General features: G+C 44.7%; 1 long non-coding RNA gene across 1 annotated transcript; it reads left to right on the top strand.

Moving 5' to 3' along the window:
* Window positions 1–40: 40 nt before the first annotated feature.
* Window positions 41–23909, top strand: LOC138986073 (uncharacterized). Its single transcript, XR_011462967.1, has 4 exons — window positions 41–297; window positions 877–1276; window positions 13413–13487; window positions 13954–23909. It is a non-coding gene; the product is annotated as an uncharacterized lncRNA (long non-coding RNA).
* Window positions 23910–24047: the final 138 nt, after the last annotated feature.

Below are 24047 nucleotides of genomic sequence, written 5' to 3'. Positions count from 1 at the left end.
CCCGCCCCGCCCCTCCTGGCCTTCCAGTCCGCGCCTGGGCTGAGCCCGCGGGGCCCCGGGCCCCTTCGAACCAGTCTGGGCGGGGCGGGAGGCGAAGGCGGCCCTGGTCGGCGCTCGCCGGGTGGGTTCGTGGCGCAGGCCTAGGCGGGACCCGCACCCCGCGTTTGGGGCCTCCGCAATATGCGGACGCCACGTCGGCGTTGTCACTGACCCAACCGGAACCCAGCCTTCTTGAGAGCGCGAGCTCTGGGGGCCACGTTTCGCGGCGGGGCACTACGAGGGTGACCGGGTAGAGAGGTGAGCGCAGGGTTAGAAAAATGGCTGAATTGAAGATACAGAAAGGCGTTCCTGCCCGGCCTCAGAGTCTGGGAGTGGGGGTAGGATTCCAACCTAGAATAGTAAATTAACGTTTATTCCTTTACACACCCACCGGCAGGTAAAGACTGGCTCCTGGTAGCTTTGGTGCTAAAAATACCAGGCTTTCTTTGGACCACCTGCCGAGATTTGTCCCTCACCTTCATCCTGAGAAGATGGCTGAGAGGGTTCTTGAGGGGAAAGGGGGCTAGAGGTACAGCCTGTGGTAGACAGGTATTCACAGTGCCGACTGGGCTCTGGTGTTAAAAAGGCTGACCTCTGGGGTCTCAACCCACCTATCTGAAAAATGAGACCCAGGCACCGCCACTGAGCCTAGAACTCATTCAGTGGGGAAGAACTAGGCTATTCTGCTGGGCAGCAGGAAATTCGAATCTGTTAGAACTGGGCCGACAGACTGGTTGCTCCACCTTATGGTAAAAGCAACCAACAGGTTAAGTGCAATGTAAGGAGGAGATCTTGTAAAGGAACTGTTGGGTCCATTCTCAGTTTTTTCTTATTAAGGGGTATGCAGCCAGCCTCTGACACCCAGACAGCTCAGAGACCTTGGAGAACTGCCCATCCGTTCATCTAGAGGAGATAGTGGGTGTTTGATTGAGTGCCCGGCCCTGATTTGATGCTCAGGATACAGCCATAAACAAGACAGCGGAAGCCTCTTACTCCATAAAGCTGATTTTTGGTGATGGAGACATAATTGCAAGTTGAAGTAAATGCTGGGAGAAGAACAAGGGACTGGGTTAGAAGATAGGAGCCATTAATTCTTTAGGTGGAGCCAGCAGGAAAAATGTCTTTGAGGAGTTGATGTTGGAATTCAAGTCAAGAGAATGAGGAGACAGTGCTGGGAAAAGCCAGGGAGAGAAATTCTCCCAAATCAAGAACAGCTTGTGCCAAGGTCCTGAGAAAGGTAAGTTGTGAATGTGTCAAGGAGCTAGGAAGGAAAAAAAACAAAAATAATATGGCCAGAGTATGGAGCCTGGGAAAGAGAACCAGGATGATATGGGGAGGTGGGCGGACCATATGGGACCAAGACATGTAAGACTGTGTCTAGGTTTGGTTCAGTTCAGTTCAGGTGCCCAGTTGTGTCCAACTCTTTGCGACCCCATGAATCACAGCACGCTAGGCCTACCTGTCCATCACCAACTTCTGGAGCTTACTCAAACTCGTGTCCATTAAGTCAGTGGTGCCATCCAGCCATCTCATCCTCTGTCGTCCCCTTCTCCTTCTGCCCCCAATCCCTCCCAGCATCAGGGTCTTTTCCAATGAGTCAACTCTTCGCATGAGGTGGCCAAAGTATTGGAGTTTCAGTTTCAGCATCAGTCCTTCCAATGAACACCCAGGACTGATCTCCTTTAGGACGGACTGGATCTCTTTGCAGTCCAAGGGACTCTCAAGAGTCTTCTCCAACACCACATTTCAAGAGCATCAATTTTTTGGTGCTCAGCCTTCTTCACAGTCCAACTCTCACATCCATACATGATCACTGGAAGAACCATAGCCTTGACTAGACGGACTTTTGTTGGCAAAGTAATGTCTCTGCTTTTGAATATGCTCTCTAGGTTGGTCATAACTTTCCTTCCAAGGAGTAAACTTAGTCTTTTGATTTCATGGCTGCAGTCACCATCTGCAGTGATTTTGGAGCCCCCAAAAATAAAGTCTGACACTGTTTCCACTGTTTCCCCATCTATTTCCCACTGAAGTGATCGGACCAGATGCCATGATCTTAGTTTTCTGAATGGTGAGCTTTAAGCCAACTTTTTCACTCTCTTCTTTCACTTTCATCAAGAGGCTTTTTGGTTCCTCTTCACTTACTGCCATAAGGGTGGTGTCATCTGCATATCTGAGGTTATTGATATTTCTCCCGGCAGTCTTTAATCTCAGCTTGTACTTCTTCCAGTCCAGCGTTTCTCATGATGTGCTCTGTGTATAAGTAAAATAAGTAGGGTGACAATATACAGCCTTGACATACTCCTTTTTCTATTTGGAACCAGTCTGTTGTTCCATGTCCAGTTCTAACTGTTGCTTTCTGACCTGCATATAGGTTTCTCAAGAGGCAGGTCAGGTGGTCTGGTATTCCCATCTCTTTCAGAATTTTCCATAGTTTATTGTGATCCACACTGTCAAAGGCTTTGGCATAGTCAATAAAGCAGAAATAGATGTTTTTCTGGAACTCTCTTGCTTTTTTGATGATCCAGCAGATGTTGGCAATTTGATCTCTGGTTCCTTTGCCTTTTCTAAAACCAGCTTGAACATCTGGAAGTTCACGGTTCACGTATTGCTGAAGCCTGGCTTGGAGAATTTTGAGCATTACTTTGCTAGCATGTGAGATGAGTGTAATTGTGTGGTAGTTTGAGCATTCTTTGGCATTGCCTTTCTTTGGGATTGGAATGAAAACTCACCTTGTCCAGTCCTGTGGCCCCTGCTGAGTTTTCCAAATTTGCTGGCATATTGAATGCAGCACTTTCGCAGCATCATCTTTCAGGATTTGAAATAGCTCAACTGGAATTCCATCACCTCCACTAGCTTTGTTCATAGTGATGCTTTCTAAGGCCCACTTGACTTCACATTCCTGGATGTCTGGCTCTAGATGAGTGATCACACCATTGTGATTATCTGGGTCGTGAAGCTCCTTTTTATACAGTTCTTCTGTGTATTCTTGCCACCTCTTCTTAATATCTTCTGCTTCTGTTAGGTCCATACCTTTTCTGTCCTTTATTGAGCCCACCTTTGCATGAAATGTTACCTTGGTATCTCTCATTTTCTTGAAGAGATCTCTAGTCTTTCCCATTCTATTGTTTTCCTCTATTTCTTTGCATTGATAGCTGAGGAAGGCGTTCTTATCTCTCCTTGCTATTCTTTGGAACTCTGCATTCAGATGCTTATATCTTTCCTTTTCTCCTTTGCTTTTCACTTCTCTTCTATTCACAGCTATTTGTAAGACCTCCCCAGACAGCCATTTTGCTTTTCTGCATTTCTTTTCCATGGGGATGGTCTTGATCCCTGTTTCCTGTACAATGTAACGAACCTCTGTCCATAGTTCATCAGGCACTCTGTCTATCAGATCTAGTCCCTTAAATTTATTTCTCACTTCCACTGTATAATCATAAGGGATTTGATTTAGGTTGGAGACCTTTCATTAAAGCATTGAAGGGTTTTATGCAGAAGACTAATGTATCCTGATTTTCTACTGTGTGAAGAATAAATTGGGTGGGTGGCAGGCAAAAATGAAAGCAAGGCGACAGTTAGACTCTTATGGCAGCCCTGGCCCAAACTCATTGTGGTTTGGACCAAACTGATGGCCACACTAAGATCAGTAGTTGAAAGATGCTGTTTTGGACGTGGACATCCATAGGATGGATGTGGGGGAGGCAACGGAGAAACGAAAGATGACTTTCAAGTTTCTGGCTGGAGTAAGTGGGTGAACAGTGCCTCATTTATTGGTTAGGGTAGGCTGGAGGAAAGGGACTACAGCTCAGACAGGCACATCAAGAATCCTGTGTTTATGTTGAGTTCAAGATGCCCATCAGAGATCCAGTTCGATTGTCCAGTCACTACACACCCAGAAGAGAGGCGTGGGCTGGAGGTGAGGCTTTGAGAGACATCATTCTAAAGATGGTAAATGCCTTGGGATCTGAGGGAGTCACCCAGGCCAAAGAGGTAGATGTAGAAGGGGGGAGGGGGGTTCAAGAGAGACCCAGAGGAGTCAGAAGAGTCAGAGCAAGAAAGAAGACTGAAAAAGGCTTCTTTTTCAAAAGGCTGAGGAAGCGAAAGGAGAACCAGAGAGTGCTATATCCCAGAGACTGACAAAACAGTGTTTCCAGAAAAGAGTGGTCAGCTGTGTTAGATGCTGCTCACAAACCAGATAAGATGAAGAAAGGGAAGGAGCCTTTGATTCTGGCAACATGAAAGTCATTGGTGCGCATGATAAGGGCAGTGTTCCTAGAGTAGTGGGTGGCTGCCACGAGATGGTAGAGCGGTTGTGTTTGGACAGCTTCTCCAACAGGGAACACAGAACTGGGAGAGGTCTAGAAGGGATGCGGAAGGACAGGAGGCTTTGGCAGAGAATGCTGGATGACCCTAACAGCCATTCTCCCCTATTTCCTTTATTATAGACTTTCCAATTCTAGCTGGCCACATAGCTTCCTTGACTAAAACCAAGTTTCTAGGACTCCCTCAGGGCTCCGCATGATCACATGACTCAGTTCTAGCCAACAGGAAGTAAATGGAGGTGAGCATGTGCAACACCGGATAAGTAGCTGTAAAGGGAAGTGGTGTGCTGGCCTCAGCCATTGTTTTCTCCTGACCAATGGAATATGTAAAGATGTAGCTGCAGCTCAAGCAGGCTTATTCAATGCTGAAGTGGAAGCTGTGTGTTGAGGATGTTAGGGCAACAAGTTTTTGGGTTCCTGATGTTTAGGGATTTGCTGTATCTACTCTGGGCTACCTACTTCATCCTTTGTTTTCCAGTGCTTATAGCCATATCTAATTTTAATTTTGGTTAGGATATTTGGATTTTATTCAAATGTGGAAGGGAGTAGAACAAGCTTGCAGAGTGATAGGAATGACTCAGGAGAGATGGCAGGAGTGATGATTCGGAAGAAGTAGAAGGAGATGGGATGTGGGCAGGAATGCTGCTGTCCCCTCTAGTAGAGGGGTGCCCCCACCATTATTAAGGGGGATGTGGAGGCAGACAAGATATTTCCAGTGAAGGCTGGGATTGGAAAGATGATCATCCACACCTGATGATTTCTGCTTAACCCTGGATGGTGAAGAATGTCGTGAGCCTAGAACAAGGAGGAGAGAGTAAAGCCAACTTTGTGAATCATGGACCCCATGATGTTAGTGGTCCTGCCAGCATGAGCAGCCTCAGAGAGACAGCTGCTTCCTGGCGCAGTTGGCCATACTGCTGCAGGACATGAAGAGGGTGAGGGAAGTGCCCTAAAGCCAGCAAGGCCGCCACCCCACCCCCACCAGGCCTCACTGAGAGTTACTGTGACACTCACCTGCCATTCCCAGCTGCCCTTTGAGACCCACCAAGCTTTACCTGACCCATTTTTACAATAATTTGTTGTGGCTTTCAGAGAGCATCAGGGACACTCAGAGCAGGCCCATTTTCTTTTCCTTTTTTAAAAACTAAAAGGAATCACAGTGGTTATCATTTTGAAATGTACAGAAATATCAAATCACTATGTTGTGCACCGAGACTGACAGTGTTGTAGGTCAATTACATGCTTCAAAAGCAGACTCACGGGAGAAAGAGATCAAATCTGTGGTTACCAGAGGCGGGGCCTGGGCAGGAGGGGGATTGGATGAAGACTGTTGAAAGGGACAAGCTTCTAGTTGTGAGATACAGTACTAGGGATGTAATTAACACCGCTGTATGTTACATATGAAAGTCATTCAGAGAGGAAATCCTGAGTTCTCATCACGAGAAAAATTTATTTTGTTTCTCTTAATGTATGAGTTAATGGTTGCTCACTAAACTTATTGTGGTAATCATTTTATGATACTTGTAGATCAAATCATTTTACCATATACTTTGAACTTACACAGTGCCATAGGTCAGTTACATCTCAATAGCACTGAAAGAAGGAAAAAAAAGTACCATGTAACCTAAAGCGGAAGAATGGAGATATGGACAGTCCCAACTCATAAAAAGGCTGTATTTTAACGGTGATTTAGTTTCCGGGCTAGCCCCTAGAACTGTAATTGCCAAGAATATAACTGAATTATTGCACCTACTGCAAGCCTGAGGTATAGATTATCGGAACAGAAAATAGTACAAGGAGGGGTAAAAGAAAGAAGCTGAGAGTACTTTCTTCTCCTGGACCTGGAGTGGCTATAAAATTTAAATGGAGGAACTTGGCATTACCATCCTCTGACTTCCTCCTTTAACCCTCCCATCACCCCCCTCCCCCACTGCCCCACTCTGCCCCCCGCCCCGCCCCAGTCTGGTCCTTGTCCCAGGGCTGCTTTTGCTCACGCTGGGCTCCACTCTAGCACTTCTGTGTGTGTGTACAGGACAAGAGGTGGGGAATAAACAGAAACACCTTGAATATAAGAGGGATTTGGTGTCCAAGGGTTCCTAATTCTCAGCCTCTTGATCATGAGCAAAATATTTTACATCTCTGAGCCTTACTTATTTGTGAAGTCAAGATAGTAGAACCCACCTCACAAGCTTGTAGTAAGAATCAAATGAAATAACGTTTGTAAAACATCCTCTAAGCTAGAAGAAACTCTGTTTTCTTGGAAAGATGCCTTATTAGGGCCAGACGACCAAGGGTCCTCACTTTAGTCAGGATGTTTTGGTTGGAAGTGACAGAACCCTACCGAAACTAGCTTAGGCCAAAGGAAAGAAAATTATTAGAAGGATACTCAAGTCATTCACAAAATCAAAAAGAAGAACTTGAAACTCGATTGATTCTGGATACTAGGGGCTGATCCTGTGGGCTACACAGACCAGGAGCCCTTTTCTCTTTGTTTCTCCTAGTGCTCAGAGCTTGCCCCATGTTGGAAATGTGACTCCACATAACTCTACACTCTAGGAATCCCAAGGAAGGCCTTTAATTGGCCAAACTGGTCATGTGCCCACTCTTGAACCAATCACTGTGGCAAGGGAGAGAGGTTTCCCTAGTTCCACCAGGTATAGGTCAACATGTCCATCCCTGTGGTCAGTAGAGCAACATCTTTGCCAAAGAAGAGGTGGTGGGTGCAGGACCAGCCTAATTCTTGGCAGAGTTTTACAGTATATATATGCCTGGTATTCCTTAGGCCCTAAGCAGTCACTGAAAGGTTTTAGGCAAAATAGTAACATTATTACACTTGTGCTTTGAGAAGATCCCTAAGGCTGCAGAAGGATTGGAGGGAGCAAAATTTTAAAATAGTTACGAAGGAACCTGTACAGTGGTTCAGAAAATTGATAATGAGGAAATGGTAAGAGGTGAACAGATTGAAAATATATTTAGGAGGTAGAACTGAGGGGGAACTAATAGGATGGTGACTAATAGGAATTCTGGCTGCATGGACAGTGATGCTGTTTACTGAGACCAGGAATCCAAGTGACTCTGTGTGTATTTGGTGAGGGGGTCACAACTTGGACCTCTTCCCTTTGAGAGATTTCTGGATAGAGAAAAGAGGTCCAAATTGCTGTTTGAAGTTCAGGAGAAACACCTAAGCAACATTATATATTTGAGAACTGTATTAATCAGAACTTGTTTTCGGTTCCTGTAACATCAACCCAACCACACTGCTTTAACTAAATGGTATTTGTTGCTCTTTGTTGCTCTCTTTATTGAAAATTCTGACGTAACGCCAAGTTTGAAGGTAAGCAGAGCAAGACTGGTCATTCAGGGCCCAGGTCTGCCCTGTCAGTCTGCTCTGGCTCTCCTTACTGGGAAGCTTGCATCCTCAGAGTCAGCTGTGGGCATACAGTGGCTGCTGCAACTCCAGCTTCCCAACTGCGTTCCACATATGCAGGAGAAAGAGCAGAATGGATGAAGGAGCAGCACCTGTGTTAAGGAAAGCACCCCTCTCCCAGAAATCCCCACTGCCTGCTGCTTATGCCTTATTGGCCAAGTCTGGTCACATGGAAGTCCTTAGCTCCATGAGAGGCTGGGAAATGTAATTTAAAGAAATAAGTCCAAGCCTGTTTGACAGAAAGAAAAGGAGAATGATTCTTGAGAGAGCTGCACAGAGAAACTGATTAATAACTATAAAAGTAGAGGAAATTATCCTGGGACTGGGAGTTGAGAAGGGAGAGTAACTGAGGCCGAATCCCGATGAACGTGGGGCCAACCAGAAAGAGAAAAGAAGAGGGATTAATTAACCTGAGAAAGAGCATCAGCAAGGCAGGTGCAAAGCCAGAAAGGTAGTATGTATACAAGTCAAGGGAAATGAGGGTTTTAGGAAGGAAGGAGTGGCCCCCAGTTTCCAGTGTTGAAAGGAGGACTGCAAGACGAAGCTGAGGAGTAATGAGGATCGGCAGCTTCAGAGAGCTGGGTTAGTGGAATAATTGAGTCAAAAGTGGGCTGGAGACTAAATGAGGCTCAGAGTGAGATCGTTAGCTGGAAGATGATGGGGGTAAGAGGCTGAAGGAGAGGTTTGTTTGGATTTTTTATGAAGAGAGAGACTTGAAGACGTTTAAATGATGCAGGAAAGACAGTAGAAGAGGAGAGATCCAAGAGTCTGAAGGAAAAGAGATGATGCTTGCTGGAGAAGGTGGGAGGGACTGGGATTCAGGACAAGTGGGCAACCAAAAACTGAAGAGCCGAGCTGGATACAGATGTTTGTGGGTTTAGTGGGGGTCCCTGACTGAAAGCAGGCTTTTTTTTTCCTTCTGAAAATAGGAGAAATAGGTCACCTGTTAAAAGAAAGTGGCTAAAAAAAAAAAAGAAAGAAAGAAAGTGGCTGTTTGGTGGGATCCAGGGATTTTTAGAGAAACTTAGTAGAAAATGAGAGAAGCTTCTGAGGAAGGCAGGCAGGAAGGTTTGAGGATGGTGAACCAGAGTCAGAGTCACAGCTCAAATGAGACAGCCTTCATCAGTCCTCAGCGACTGGGGTGTGTCCCGGTGTAGAGAGCACAGACCGGAGAATTGATCAAAGTGTGGAGGGAGTTGCTGGAAAGGCATAATAGAAAACAATGGTACAGAGGGTTGAAGACAATTGAAGAGAAAGCACTGAAGTGTTGCATCATGAGCTGTGGGTGTTGGGGGAGAGAAGTGATAGCTGGAAGGGCCAGTAGACGGAGAGAAAGGAGAAGATGGGAGTGGAGCTGGAGGGCCCTCATTGACTACAAAAGACAGGAGTGGTTGCACGAGGCTAGGTCGGACAGAGGGATGTATCCACGGGTGGGAATGATTGAGCTGGAATGAAGGAATCAGTGACCCTTGGAGTGAGGAAGTCAGGGTCAAGTATGGCAGGACTCAGGTGAGCCGGGCGCTAACATCTTTCACCCTGAGCTATCTTGAATTAAGGTTGCCTTTCTTGAAAAGATCAGAGAGCCGTGGAGAAAGGTAAAAAGAAAGTAATTTGTTAGCCTGTCACCCAATGCCTACCCAAATATCTGTTTTAAAGAATTTGTAAATTTCCAAGGGCTTCTTGCTCCGATATACAGCGGCCACCGCGGCTGTGAGTCTTCTGTCCTCAGAAGTATCCCTACCAGACCATAGAGATTTGTGATAGGATCCCATGTGTGAGCACAGGACACAGTGGAGCATACTTTAATGGTGGAGGCCAGGACTGTCATAGATGATGGTAATGGGGAGTCCTACCTATCTCTCCTTAGTTGTCCAACCTATAAACTGAGGGTGGGAGAGAGGGGACAGTTGTTTAGTAGGTAACCTCCCAGGGCCCTTCCAGCCTTGACTGCCTGTGAGTCAACCCTACTGTAATTTCTCCAAATGGGTGAAGACAGTTTTGCCAAAGCAGGAAGGTCCACATGTTGCCAGTAAGACGTCAGAGGGAGGGTGCCAATCAGCGAGATTAAGAGTAAGGTCAACCCCAGCTTTGCCCCTGAAAGCTGTCTACTAGGGGAACTGTGGACTGTGTGCAAATGTGAAAATCACTTGACAGTGAAGAATTATTCCTTCTGAAATAATCTCATGTGAACTGACTTTGACAAAGCTATGCATTTGTAAAACAACATGGAAAGGTAGGCTCAGAGTGAGTCACTCACCCCATAAGACGTAGAACCAGAACTGTTGGCTTTATGTCCAGACCTTTGTGTCTCAATCTTCCACCCCAGACTGGAGAGTCATGATCACATGGATTTGGGGATTCACTGAGCCGCTGGGACCCCTATGCTCAGGCTCTGCCAGGAGGGACCCTTGATAGGAACCCCAGGGAGGGGGACAGAGAGGCACCTGCCCCAGCTGCCTGAAGCAGAGCAGAGCAGAGGTGGATGCTGTACACATCACAAGCGCTTCTGCCTGGATGCCTCACAGCTCTGGGGACTTTCCCCCGGTTCCGTGAGAGAAGCTGGCTGTCCCTGGGGAGCAGTGCGTGCTAGCTCCTGCGCGTGCACACACTGCCATCTAGGGGCAGCCAGCTGAACTGGCTTTATGGAACCACTGCTCTGTGTGTTGGGGCAGGAGAAAAGGGCTTTCGGTCTGGTCTGAGGCTGCTTCCTTCCTGGAGCACTAGTTCTCCTGGCTCCCCTCTCCTAGTTACCCACTCAGACAGGACTATGCGCCTCCTCCTCCGAGTATCCGAATCTCCCTTCCCTGTAAATGTTTCTTCTCTTCCCTGCTTCCACCGTCTCCACAGGCTCTCTGAGGTCTCTGTTGCTGATGTGACTTTAGATACCTTCCATGCACTGGCCACACTTCATGTTCATCACCAGACTTGCCCTGTCTCATGAGCCCCAGCCTCAGTCTAGAAGGAGAACTTGATTCCATGCTCCCCTTCCCCCAGGCCCTGAGAAGTTCATGTCCCTGAACTCTGCACAACTCCACAAGCCTGGTCCCCATAACCACATCTGAGCAGGTCCCCGTAACCACGGCTTTGACCACTGGCCTTCTTCACACTCGGTGATCCAGTCTGCCACCTCTAGTTCAGGGCTGGCTGCACAGCCTGCCCTTCAGGTCCCAGTGTTGGAATCCGTTGAATGGCTTCTGGCTGAAGGAAGCTGCCTCACCCAGAGTTCTTAGACCCAGAGCTTGCCAAATCCTCTTACCTCACTCTGGACAAGTGATGAGTGATCCTGGCTCTGGCCTCCCCATGGGGTCAGATGAAGCCAGAGTTCAGTTTCAGTTCAATTTCTCCCTCCACCCTGTCCTGCTTCCCTTACTTCCTGCACACAGGTCTCTGGATCAGCTTCTGTTTCCAGTGCACTTGACCACAGCACATATTATCACCTCAACTCAGAACATCTTCTGCCCATTCCCTTTGTATGAGAATACAGAAGGAAGAAACCAGCCAGCCCCACCGCTCAGCCAGGTCCTTCAGAAGAATGGGCCTGGATGTTCCCATGTCACCAGCTTCCAGAGTGTCACTCACACTCTGGCCCTAGTGTCTCCCTTTCTTTCTCCTGCTCCAGCTACTTCTGGCCAGTTGGTCCCCAGTTTCCTTGCGGGGGCTCTGCCTGCTGCCCTGTGAGTCTTCAGCCCTTGCCCTCTTCCTCTTTCAGAGAGGCACATTTGTGTACCCCAAGAGTGAGAAGCTGATTACCTTGGTTGACTGTCACCCTCTATATCACTTCTTGGACAAAACTTTTGTGCTAGCTTTGCAGGTTGGTCTGCCTTGCATACCTGACCAGTCCATGGGGCCCTAACTCAGAGTCCAGGACCCACCTCTGGTCCAGCCACTCTGTCCAGGACAGTTTGGGGTACAGAGCTCTGGTGAGGGGACTCCAGTGGAGCTGCTGCATGAAAGCCCCAGGAGAGGGCAGTGATGCATGGCAAATGAGTGCATAGTGCCTCTCTTGTCTGCTGCTAGGGCTGCTGACTCGAGATAATAAAGTTTGATCTACATATTAGCATTTGCAACCAGTTTGAGTATGAGTATGCAGATCCGGTTTTGTGATGATTATAGTCTTATTGGTCGATTTTTAAAGGTGTTTAAAACATTTATGAGACTGAATCATCAGAATTCGGAAGACTGTCATTGACTACACTTAACTTCAAATGTTCAGGGCAATCTACTTTGTTAAAATTATAAAAGGTCAATTTGTTAACTGTGGGGGTTTATTGTTTAGTCGCTAAGTCGTGTCCGGTTCTTTGCGACCCCATGGACTGCAGCATGCTAGGCTTCCCTGTCCTTCACTGCTCAAAAAAGTCCTTCACTACCTCCGGGATTTTGCTAAGTTTTGAACAAAATCCCGCAGGTAGTGAAGGACAGGGAAGCCTGGCATGGGGCAGTCCTTGTGGTTGCAAAGAGTCAGACATAGTATGTGAATATTTAAAGAAATGTTAACTGTTTCCGCTTTCCCATGTTGCATGTGAGACAAAGTGTGGAGCTGGCTGTGTTTCTCTGTGTACACAGAGTTCCTTGGGCATTAAAGAGTAAGCTGTGGGGAGCCCAAGGGGTGCTGAGAGTCAGTCCAGGGAGCAGGACACTCTCACTGTCTGTGCACCGGGGGTGAGAAGGTGTCTGTCCTGTGCTCTGCCCTGTGGCCCAGCTGGGGCCACTGAAGGGGGCTGACCCTGTGCTCTAGGGTAAGGGAGTCACTGCTGGTGGCCCCCCAGCCCTCACCCCACACAGGCCTGAAGTTGATTCAAGGTTCTTTTGAGTCATGAATGTTGGGGAAGAGATGAATGCCAGATAAGGGCAGCTGAGGCCCCTGCCTGGCAAACGTGTCAAAGGCTTCCTGCTTGAAAGGGCAAGCCGCACAGCCCACCCAAGGAGCTGGCTGTGTCTCTAGGCCCAGCTCCCCAGCCCCTCTGGCCCTCAGGGCCCTGGCCTCCTCCTCCTCTTGAGTATGGGCAGTGCCGGGATAAGGGCCTGGCAGCAGGCTAGTCTTCTCTCCCCCTATACAGGCACAATTAGAAAGAGCACAGGGAAGGCCCAATGCCGACTGGATCCACTGACAGGCAGAGCAACTCTCCCAAGGGCTTGTCTGAATTTGCATTCCTCTCCAGGCCTCCTCTCCCCATGCAGGCCCATTGGGCTTACCCAGCCATACTGATTCTATACAATTTAATGTGCCCTGAGCTTCATGCCACATCTATAACCCTCTCGGAGGGGCTGAGGGTGAGGGTGCAAAAAACTTTTGGTCAGTAAATCAGATACAGAGGTTTACTAAGCAGATAGGATAATGCTATTTTTATTACTTCATTAAAAATATTTAATTAGTTAATACATTCACATGTATTAAAGTTCAAAAAGGCTTTGGAACGGACATTTTCTTCTCACCTGTGTCCCTACCACCCTCTTCCTCAAAGCAAATACTGTTACTGTTCGTTTATTTTCCCGATAAGGGCAGCAGGCTAGTCTTCTCTCCCCCTAGACAGGCACAATCAGAAAGGGTACAGGGAAGGCCCTTATCAGGATGTTATGGAAGACGCTGTCGGTTGAATCCTCAAATCCATTCTGTTTTCTTTTTCTAGGGATAGAGTCATCAAAGTTTGGCAAGGTATAAACCCATCCATGAGAAAGACTACATTCTCCCAGCCACTGTTACAGTTAAGTACAAGCATACCTCATTTTATTGAGCTTTGCTTTGTTTATCTGTGTATGTGTGTTTACAAATTAAAGGTTTGTAGCAATGCTGCATCAAGCAAGTTTATAGGCGCCATTTTTTGTCAACAGTATTTGTTCACTTTGTGTCTCTGTGTCACATTTTTGGTAATTCTCATAATATTTTAAACTTTCATCATTCTTATTTTTGCTATGGTGATCTGTGATCAGTTATCTCTGATGCTACTACTATTGCATAAAGATTACTACTTGCAGAAGGCTCAGATGATAGCGTTTTTAGCAACAAACTTTTTAAATTAAGATATGTACATTATTTTCTTAGACATAATACTACTGCACACTTAACAAATTACAATACAGTGTAAACATTACTTTTATATGCACTGGGAAACCAAAAAAATTCATCTGACTGGCTTTTTTTTTAAATTTTCTATATTTACTTTTTTGCAGTAATCTGAAACTGAACCCATGAAATCTCCAAGGAATGCACGTGCAGCCCTTAATCCTGGCCAGTAGGATGTGAGCAAAAGTGATACATGCTTCTTCTAGGTCATACCTTAAGAGAAAGAAGTACGTTTAACCTTTGACAAAATTCAACATCCTTTCATGATAGGATTGAGTATGATTAAGTATGGAAGGATCTGTTCCATACCGACAGATTAAGTATGGAAGCATTATTCCTCAGCCCACAGCTCACGTCATACTCAGTGGTGTAAAGCTAAAAGCCTTTCCTCCTAGGATCAGAAATAAGACAAGGGTGCCCACTACCACCATTTCTATTCAACATAGGACTGGAAGTCTTAGTCATATCAATTTGGCAACAAAAAAATAAATAAAAGGCATCCAGTCAGAATTTCATCAGAATGAAATCTGTTTACAGATCACATGATACAGATCACTCTGAAGGCCACCCTGAAACTGCTAAAACTCATAAATGAATTTAGTAAAGTTGCAGATATAAAACCAATATATAAAAATCAATTGTATTTCTATACACTAACAACAAGCTATCTAAAAGAGCAAGAAAGCAACCTAAGCTTTCTAAGTTAATAGATAGCTAAGCTAATAGACATCTATCACTGGAGAAGGAAATGGCAACCCAATCCACTATTCTTACCTGGAAAGTCCCATGGACAGACGTGCTTGGCAGGCTACAGTTCATGGGGTCACAAAGAGTCAGACACAACTGAGTGAGTGAGCGCACGGTAGACATCTGTAAGCACATTCCACGCAGCAACTACAGAACACATTCTGCTCAAGTGCCTGGGAAACACTCTGGGCGCTTATTTGGCTGCTTCATGTCTTAGTTGCAGCACATGGCATGCAGGCTTAGTTTCTGTGTGGCATGTGGGATCTCAGTTCCCCAACCAGGAATCAAACTCACATCCCCTGCACTGTAAGGTGGGTTCTTAACCACTGGACCAGGGAAGTCTCCCTAAAAAACATTCTTAAGTACAGACCATATGTTAGGCAATCACATAAATCTTTAAAAAGTAAAATAATTGAAATCATACAAAAGCTTATTCTCTGATCACAATGGAATGAAATTAGAAATCATTAACAAAAGGAAATTTGAGGAATTCACAATTATGTGGATATTACACTTCCCTGTTAGTTCAGACAATAAAGAATTTGCCTGCAATGCAGGAGACCTGGGTTCAGTCCCTGGGTTGGGAAGATCCCCTGGAGGGGAATGGCAACCCACTCTGGTATTCTTGCCTGGAAAATCCCATGAACAGAGGAGCCTGGTGGGTCTCATGGGTCCATGGGGTCTCAAAGAGTCAGACATGACTGACTGACTAGCACACAAACAACATACTCCTAAATAACTAAAAGGTCAAAGATGAAATCAAAAAGGATATTAGGAAATATTTTGAAATGAATGAAAACAAAAACACCGCATACCAAAGTTTATGCAACCAACACAGTGCTTAGATGGAAAATTATAGCTGTAAACATCTATATTTAAAAAAAAAGGAAGATCTCAAATCAATAACCTAACCTTGTACCTCAAGATACTAAAAAAGAAGAGCAAACTAAACCCAACACAAACAGAAGGAAGGAAATAATAGAGATTAGTGCCAAAATAAATGAAATAAAAATGTAGAAAAAATGTAAAGAGGAAATCAACAAAACCAAAAGCTGATTCTTTAAAAGGATCAACAAAACTGACAAATCTTTAGCTAGACTAGTAAAAAAAAAAAAAAAAAAAAAAACTCAGTTTATTAAAATCATTAATAAAAAGGGCCATTATTTTATTTTCAGAAATAAAAAAGATTATAGCAAAAAAGAAAGCAATCTCATTTACAATAGCATCCAAATAATTAAATAAACCAAGGAGATAAAAGACGGGTACACTGAGAAGTATAAGACATTGATGAAAGAGCCTAAAGAGGATACAAGAAATAAAAAGGGAAGGAAAAGAAGAAGACACAAATAAATGGAAAGATATTCCATGTTCCTGGATTGGAAGAATTAATATTGTGAAAATATCCATTCTACCCAAAGGAATTTACAGACTCAGTGTAATCCCTATCAAATTTCTAATGGCATTTTTAGAATACCTTTTAGGGAAACCTATCGTAAAACCCTAAATAGCCAAAGAAATCCTAAAAAAGAACAAATCTAGAGGCATTACACTTTCTGATTTTGCACTATAGGGAACATTCCATGCAAAGATGGGCACAATTAAGGACAGAAATGGTATGGACCTAACAGAAGGAGAGATATTAAGAAGACGTGGCAAGAATACACAGAAGATCTATACAAAAAAGATCTTCATGACCTAGATAACCACCATGGTGTGATCACTTACCTAGAGCCAGACATCCTAGAATGCGAAGTCAAGTGGGCCTTAGGAAGCATCACTACGAACAAAGCTAGTGGAGGTGAATTCCAGTTGAACCATTTCAAATCCTAAAAGATGATGCTGTGAACATGCTGCACTCAATATGCCAGCAAATTTGGAAAACTCAGCAGTGGCCACAGGACTGGAAAAGGCCGTTTTCATTCCTATCCCAAAGAAAGGCAATGCCAAAGAATGCTTAAACTACCACTCAGTTGCACTCATCTCACATGCTTGCAAAGTAATGCTCAAAATTCTCCAAGCCAGGCTTCAGCAATATGTGAACTTCCAGATGTTCAAGCTGGATTTAGAAAAGGCAGAGGAACCAGAGATCAAATCGCCAACATCCGTTGGATCATCGAAAAAGTGAGAGAGTTCCAGAAAAACATCTGCTTTATTGACTATGCCAAAGCCTTTGGCTGTGTGGATCACAACAAACTGTGGAAAATACTTCAAGAGATGGAAATACCAGACCACCTGACCTGCCTCCTGAGAAATCTATATGCAGGTCAAGAAGCAACAGTTAGACCTGGACTTGGAACAACAGATTGGTTCCAGATCGGGAAAGGAGTACGTCAAGGCTGCATATTGTCACTTGCTTATTTAACTTATATGCAGATTACATCATGTGAAATGCCAGGCTACATGAAGCACAAGCTGGAATCAACATTACTGGGAGAAATATCAATAACCTCAGATATGCAGGTGACACCACCCTTATGGCAGAAAGCGTAGAGGAACTGAAAAGCCTCTTGATGAAAGTGAAAGAGGAGTGTGAAAAAGTTGGCTTAAAACTCAACATTCAGAAAACTAAGATCATGGCATCTGGTCCCATCACTTCTTGGCAAATAGATGGGGATTTCCCTAATAGAAACAGTGAAAGACTTTATTTTCTGGGGCTCCAAAATCACTGCAGATGGTGACTGCAGCCATGAAATTAAAAGATGCTTGCTCCTTGGAAGAAAAACTATGACCAACCTAGATAGCATATTAAAGCATCAGAGACTACTTTGCCAACAAAGGTCAGTCTAGTCAAAGCTTTGGTTTTTTCAGTAGTCATTTATGGATGCAAGAGTTGAACTATAAAGAAAGTTGAATGCCAAAGAATTGCTGCTTTTGAACTGTGGTGTTGGAGAAGACTCGAGAGTCCCCTGGACAGCAGGGAGATCCAACCAGTCAATCCTAAAGGAAATCAGTCCTGAATATTCATTGGAAGGACTGATGTTGAAGCTGAAGCTCCAATATTTTGGCCACCTGATGTGAAGATCTGACTCATTGGAAAAGATCCTGATGCTGGGAAAGATTGAAGGCAGGAGGAGAAGGGGACGACAGAGGATGAGATGGTTGGATGTCATCACCAACTCAATGGACATGAGTTTGAGTAAGCTCCAGAAGTTGGTGATGGACAGGGAAGCCTGGCATGCCACAGTCCATGGGCTCCCAAAGAATCGGACATGACTGAGCGACTGAACTGACGGACTGAATGTTTGTGGTGATCCACACAAAGGCTTTCGCATAGTCAATGAAAAGGAAATAGAGGTTTTTCTGGAATTCCCTTGCTTTCTCTATGATCCAATGGGTGTTGGCAATTTGATCTCTAGTTCCTCTGCCTTTTCTAAACCTAGCTTGTACATCTGGAAGTCCTCAGTTTACGTATTGCTGAAGCCTAGCTTGAAGGATTTTGAGCATAAAATGAGTGCAATTGTACAATAGTTTGAACATTCTTTGGCACTGCCCTTCTTTGGGATCAGAATAAAAACTCACGTTTTCCAGTCCTGTGGCCATCAGCAAAAGGTTTTGTAGCCTCAGCTCTGGGGGCTTAATTCAGAGCTCTTTTGTCTTCTTCAAAATGTTGGTACTGACCTGTTTGGGATCCTATAACATCATATTTCTGTAACTCTGTTTTACCCCATAAAGTGAGGGGTAGGATCAAGATTTTAACTCATTGAGTCTATGGTGGGAGTATTTCAAGTAGGAAATGGAACCAGCGTGTCTTGCTGGATGTAGAGAGTAGTTTGAGGCATTATTTGTTGGAAAGAAGCTCTGCCAGGAGAGGAGTTTCCAGAGACCTGGCCTCTGCCTCTGGCTACTCCGTGACCTCTCCCATTCTAAATATGGCTGGGCCAGCCCTGAGCATGTACTTGTGTAATGAGAAGGTTCTCTCGCCAACTCTTTGGTTCCTCTGAATCAAGAGAGACAGGATAAGTGCTCATTTCTTTTTTTCTTTCCCAGGTTTTAAAATGAATTAATTTTCTAGTATCATCCAAAGACTTTTTAATTTTTTTTTTTAGCATTTAAAAATTTTTAAAGGATTGTTGTGAACTTATGAATTTAAACATATCTTATATGTTCTAATCCATCTTAACTAAAGATGCTCATGTTGTCCCATCTTTTGCAAGAAAGAACCCTTCACGGTAGATCTTGAGTCCTTTCTTTCTACAAGCCTTCAGTGGTTTTGGAGCACTTGCTTGATAACTGATATGACAAGATATTCCAGGTGAGCTTGTACACATTCTTGGCCCTAAGCTTGTAATCAGCCATTTCTTTGATGTTGGAAGATGACAGTGTGGGCTTATCTGCTGGATGGAGGAGCCTGGTAGGCTGCAGTCCATGGGGTCGCTAAGAGTCAGACACGACTGAGGGACTTCACTTTCACTTTTCACTTTCATGCATTGGAGAAGGAAAAGGCAACCCACTCCAGTGTTCTTGCCTGGAGAATCCCAGGGACGGAGGAGCCTGGTGGGCTGCCGTCTCTGGGGTCGAACAGAGTCGGACATGACTGAAGCAACCTAGCAGCAGCAGAAGAGTTTTTTCATGTTTCTGGACTGAACACCATACTAACTAGGGCATGGGTGTCTCTTATCTAGCTCTTAAACAGATGCTCTATTCAAGGCTTAAGATATAGATGAGGAACATTCCTTATACTTCTCTAACATACCACAGTTGTTTCTCAATTTAAGGCAGTGTTTTCCACCTTGACTGCACACTATAACCCCTAGGAAGCTTTTTAAAAAATACTGGATCCATCCTGGATGCACACCCAGAAATTCTGGTTTAACTGGAGTAGGATCTGGCCTGGGCATTAGTTGTAAAAGTGTGAAGCAACCAGATGGTGCACAGCCCTGGCTACACAGTTTATCATTCCATATGTGTTTTTACACTTTACTTCATATGTATGAAGCTTTAAACATTACTGTTGGTCAGTCTTAAAATTTTATGTAAATTGTGTGCTACTGAGTATAGCCTTGGGAAGCTTGGTTTTTACCTAAGATTGTTTTTATGCGTCTCAGTTGATACTTAGACCCCTGGTTCATTCATCCCAACTATTGTGTTAACAGCTTATTAAAACCTTACTTCTACACCATCATTTTCTGCTCTCTTTTACTGCAAAATTCACGAGCAGTTAGTTGTTCAGGTCAAAGATTTTGGAGTCATCTTTGACTCCTCTTTTTGTGTGTGTGTCCCAAATTTATTCATTTGGAAATCCCCTTAGCTCCATCTTCAATCTTCAAATACATCTGACAATTTCTCACCACCTCTACGGCTACCACCAGCTTCCAGCGATCATTATCTTTTGCTTGGATTATTGCAGTAGCATCCTAACTGGTCTCCATGGCTGATCTTCTATCATCGATCATCGAAAAGCAATCAGAATAATGTAAGTCAAATCATTCCTCTGCTCAAAACCCTCCAAAGGATTCCCATCTCTCAGTAAAATTCAAACGTTTTACCATGGTATGCCAGAACATGGTGTACATTTCCACCATCTATCTCACCACCTTCTCATCTTGTTACCAAGGCCAAGGTCATACTGCTTGCCTCATGCCAGGCCAATAAATCGAGAGAGGGATTGTTGGGGCAAGGAATAGCGACTTTATTTAGAAAGCCAGCAGACCGAGAAGATGGTGGACTAGTGTCCCGAAAACCATATTACCTGAGTTAGAATTTGGGGCCTCTGAAAGGAGAGGCAGGTGGCTGGTTGTTGCATACTTCTTGATGCAGGGATCCTTTATGACTGCCACTGTCCACATAGGTGTGGCTACAGTGTTCCTGTAAACCTCCAAGAAGACAGGTGCTATTTTCTGTTCTTCAACTTTTTAAAAGTCAGAGCCTTGAGACTGGACTGTTCTGTGTTTTTCAGGCTTTAGGCAACACTCATTCACAAAGGTGCAGCGCCAGCGTGACTACGCACAGGCAAAGAGCACAGGAGTTGGAGCTAAAGGAGTAGATCCAATGAGTCAGGGTTGTTTTTCTCTCTTAGACAGTCTCATCTACCTCTGCCCCCTCACTTATGTTGTTACAGCCACACTTGCTTTCTTTTTATTCCTTGACTATAACAATCCCAACCCCACCTTTGGGCCTTTGGATCTGCTGTTTCCTCATTGATGTGAGAAGGGTAATGCTTTTGAGAAATCAGTGTATTGAGAAAGAGAACGAAGAACCAGGTAAATAAAGTAGGCTCTCCCATTTTCCCATGCCTACGTACTTTCCCTCTGAGGTTCAGAGGCTTGATCCTATCTGAAATGACCTCTTTACTATCCTGTGCACCGACCCAGATCTTCTCCACCCTGAAGATTCAGCCCAGGCTTCCCCTACATCCATGTCCATGCCATCCCTGACCCTTGCCATCCAAAGACCATTTTACAAAAATCATCACAGACTACCAAAGGCAGTCTGGTTCTGGGTAAATTCTCTTTTAAGGTGTGAGCGCTGGTCTAGACTTGATGCTAAATTCTTTGAAGATGCTTCTCAACCTTAGTTGCATATTGGAGTCACCCAGGAGCTTTCAGAAATGTTTTATCTGTGTCCCACCCCCGAGATTCTGATTTAATGGGCCTGGGTGTGTGTCCAGGGCATCAGAATCTTTCCAACTTCCTCAGGTAATTCTATCGTGCCAACATTTTTAAGAACCATCAGCTTTCCTGCAAGGACTCTCTCTCTGCAGGTAGTTTAAATTATTATGGATTCTTGATTAGTTTATAAAATAAAGAAAAGGGAACATGCTACTGCTTGTCAAAGGCTGCTGAAGCTTCAAGCCCGAAGTACACAGATATTAAAAGGTTTGCTCTGTAGGGTCGTTAGATTCTTGCTTCTCAAAGTGTGGTCCATGGGTCAGTAGAACATCATTACCAGGAGCCTGTTAGAGGTGTGAAAACTCAAGCCCCACCCCTCCTCCAGTCTTGAGAACTGTGTAACTTTCAGTACAAATGGTTTTGTCCATCCCCCACAGTAGGAGACCTGAACAAAACTATGCTCCCTAGCATAGTTTTTAGCACTCAAGGTTTCTTGGGGAGATCCAGCCCCCTGAGTCCTTGCCTGGGGAAGCTCAAGGCTGTCAAAAGAATTTACCCATTGCTCCAGCCAAACATCTGACCATAGGCCTCTGACCTACATTTTCTTTTTTTAAGTTGATGTATATTTTATTTTTTTAAACTTTTTATTTTATATTGGAGTATAGCTGATTAACAACATTGTGATATTTTCAGGTGGACAGCAAACAGACTCCATTTTCTTCCTTTTGTTTTTTTTTTACCTCCCTTTGCTTAGAGCATTTACTTTAAAAAAAAGGAAAGAAAAAACCCCTCACAACTGTAAATGTTCTCTGTCCCTTTAAGATGTGTATGTTATCTCCTGAAACCCAGGAGTATCTTCCTTAAGGACCTGGGGGCATCCCTCTGAAATGTCCTCAGCAAGACAGATAGGGCTCCATCTTCCAGTCTCTGTGGAAGGATGGAAACCTAACCTGCTGAATGAGCCAGTTAGCAGAGACAGCCTGATCACAGTGATCAGTGCCCCCCACCTGCCGTTTGTAATTTTCCACCACTTTGACTTTGTTCAAATCCCAGCTCATCTCCCCTCCCACTCCTTCATCTTCCCTTTAAAATTCCAGTCACCTTTGTGCACAGCCTGGCTGAATTCAGTTCTGCACTGAAGCCTCTGCCCTAACTGTAGGGGTTACCAAGTAAACTCCACTTACAGTGCCTTTAACTAGTGTTTGGCTTTTCTCTAACCTTATTCATTTAACAAGATCTTTAGGTGATTTGCATGTATATGAAAGTTGGAGAAGTACCGTTTCGTATTTATCATTCCCTCAATGACTTCTAATAAACAGCCCTCAGTGACAGATAGGAATTACTATGCCCATTCTACGATTGAGAGCCTAAGGTCAGAGCTTTGCTTAAAGTCACACGGTTAAACTAGAACTTGAGCTCATCTCATAACTCAGTCCAGTGCTCATTCCGTAACGCCATGCTGATTGGGGAGAGAAGACACAACGCATGCGAGGACCCAGGAGTGAAACAGCTGATGAAGAAGATCACAATAAGGTTGGTTCCTCTCCAGGCATCCATTTCAGCGACATCTTGCAGGCTCTGCTCTTCTTTGGTTGTATGAGAACTGTTTCAGAATCAAGTGTCTCCTAGGCACCAAAGAATTCTCATCTGGAAAATCCTATCATTACCTGGAGTCCCAGGGGTCACAGCTAGTAGGGGATGAGTCACTGTTCACCCTCTTCAAGTACTGAAGAGCGCTGCCTCCAAGAAGCCCAGCACCTCACGGGCTACTGCACACACCATACAGCCACCACATGAAGTCAGACCCAGTCCTGGTCTTAGTCCTGAACTAGCCACCCCTCCTCACTGTACGCTCAGTGCCGATATGCCTACCTTCCCAGCTTTATGTCCACCCTCCATCTTCATTTCTTGCTTTCCCGGATAAACACTGACTCCCTTCTTCCTGGCCGGTTTGGCCTCTTAGGTAAATTCAGTAGTTCCCCCTTATCCATGGTTTTGCTTTCCACCCTTTCAGCTGCCTGAAGTCAACTGCCCTCTGAAAATATTAAATGGAAAATTTCAGAAAAAAAAATTCTGAGGTTTTAAATTGGACACTGTTCTGAGTAGCGTGATGAAATCTTGCTCTGCCCCGCTGCCCTGCGTGGGATGCACAAGCATCCACATCATCTGCTTCTGGCACCCAAACCCCAACACTGTCATGGCTCAGGGATCCAGGATCACCTGGAGCAGGCAGATGATCCTTCTTCTTACTTACTGTCAGGTCAGCAGTAGCCTGACCCTACAATGCCTACGTCATTCACCTCATTTCATCTCAGCACATACCATCTCAGCATCACAAGGAGGATAAGTATAGTACGTTAAGATACTTTGAGAGAGACCACAGTCACATAACTTTTATCAGAGTATAATTTTTCTATTTTATTATTGTTTTTAATCTCTTGTCTAATTTATACTTTATAATAGGTATGCATGTATAGGAAAAAACACGGTATACATAGGGTTCAGTGTCTTCCATGTTTTCAGGCAGCCAGAGGGGTTCTTGGAACATATACATGTAGAGGGGGACCACTGTACTCCTCTCCTCTGGACTCCCATCGCTGCCTTCCTATTCCTGGGCTGGTCTGGTGCCCTGAGCAGACTCTCTAGGGCAGAGTCCCCTTCAGGCTTTTGTGGGCATCATACTTACTCACACGACAAAATTTCAAACGTAACAAACTAATGAATTAAGTTACATTTCATCTTCTCTGTCCTTTTTTCCCTTCAGTTACCAAATTAGGCCAAAAGACCATCAATAAGAAAGCAACTACCAATTTTAAATGCCAAGTCATTTCTCTAGAAAAGACAGCAAAATCACTCACGTGAATGACAGGATGAACTTTTCTGGTCATTTGGAAATCTCCTAGATC

Source organism: Bos mutus, chromosome 28 (assembly GCF_027580195.1).
Source record: "Bos mutus isolate GX-2022 chromosome 28, NWIPB_WYAK_1.1, whole genome shotgun sequence".
NCBI classification, from domain to species: Eukaryota; Metazoa; Chordata; class Mammalia; order Artiodactyla; family Bovidae; genus Bos; species Bos mutus.
The sequence above is the reverse complement of the archived record's forward strand: the minus strand, read 5'-3'. Positions and strand labels throughout refer to the sequence as shown.